We start from the raw sequence: 1,404 nt of genomic DNA, 5'->3' as shown, positions 1-1,404 counted from the left end.
ATTCCGACCACTCGACAACCGTAAGTTAAGATTTGCTGTTGATTATGGTTATTTGCTTCGAAGATTTGACTATTGTTATTTCCTATGAACATGTGTTCACCACAGATCGACGGAGAATCGGTGCAACTTACACTTTTAGATCTACGGCCCCCAAACCCTAATGCGTTCAAACATTCAGATCTAGATCTGGTACAAGGTAAGCTTTGTGGTTGATTGTGGTTATTTCCTTTGAAAATTTGATTATTTAACATGTCTTCACCACAGATCGACGGAGAAGAGGTGCAACTGACACTTTTAGATCTACGGCCCCCAAACCCTAATGCTTTCAAACATTCAGGTCTGGTATAAGGTAAGATTTGTTGTTGATTGTGGTTATTTCCTTTGAAAATTTGATGATTTAACATGTGTTCACCACAGATCAACGGAGAAGAGGTGCAACTGAGCTTATAGATCTGCGGCTCACAAACCCTAATACGGTTAAAGTTTTAGATCTGGTATAAGGTAATTAATTGATTGTTTAGTTGATTTTTGTGTCGACCCATGTTTTAAATTTTGAATTTAACTGTTTTTGATTGAAGAGTTTTGGTTCGATTCATAGTAAGAAAAGGGGATTTATGGTGGATCTGGTGTTGGAGGGTAACCAACCGGTTTTGATGTTCGATCTAGCCACTGTGGATTTCATATCTTGTAGAATAATTCGATAGAATGATTAAAAATAGTTCAAATTTGTTCCCTGTCTAAGATCTAGGGTTTTACTCCACTCGTTTCTGAACAAAATTTACGAAAACATACGTAAAAATAAGCATGAAAACAGATTTAATTCTTACGATTCTATTGGAACAGGTGATGATTTTGTTGCAAAACATAACTTAAAGAAGATGAATCATGTGGTTTGTTCGAAGCCTAGGCAAGTCAACCTCTTCAGTTCCACCTTGAACGTGCCTGCTATGAATTGAGGATGACAAATGTGGTATATGTTCTTTAATTCAGGGTTTTATTTCGGTAAAGAAGTTTGTTTTTTACTCTGAAATGACAAATGTGGGATCAGTTTTCCGTCGACAAGGTAATGCAAGTTTTAATCAAAGAGTATTGAGTTGCAGGTTTGCAAAGCTATAAAATAACTGATGGCTATAATGTCTACACTTAATTATTGATCAAGTTTTGCAGTTACTGAAGAATTTTTATGTTCATTCTGTTTACTTAGATATGCAAGTTATAAGGTAGACATGCTTCTGATTTTATTTAATATGGTTTCTTAGTATGCATATAGTTTTTGTGTAATATGATACTAATATGGTTTCTTAGTATGCATTTATTTAATATGGTCTCTTTGTTAATTCAATAACTTCATTGTTTGATCTTTTAAATTATTGTGCAGGGAGCCTGCGTTCGAAATGCGCTACT

At 34.8% G+C, this 1,404-nt stretch overlaps 1 long non-coding RNA gene across 1 annotated transcript; it reads left to right on the top strand.

Moving 5' to 3' along the window:
• The first annotated feature begins 262 nt into the window (after positions 1 to 262).
• LOC110864204 lies at positions 263 to 1,012 on the top strand. Its single transcript, XR_002549719.2, has 3 exons — positions 263 to 349; positions 418 to 501; positions 844 to 1,012. It is a non-coding gene; the product is annotated as an uncharacterized LOC110864204 (long non-coding RNA).
• The last annotated feature ends 392 nt before the right edge of the window (positions 1,013 to 1,404 follow it).

This window comes from Helianthus annuus, chromosome 6 (assembly GCF_002127325.2).
Source record: "Helianthus annuus cultivar XRQ/B chromosome 6, HanXRQr2.0-SUNRISE, whole genome shotgun sequence".
Classification (NCBI taxonomy): Eukaryota; Viridiplantae; Streptophyta; class Magnoliopsida; order Asterales; family Asteraceae; genus Helianthus; species Helianthus annuus.
This window is presented reverse-complemented; position numbering and strand designations above follow the sequence as displayed.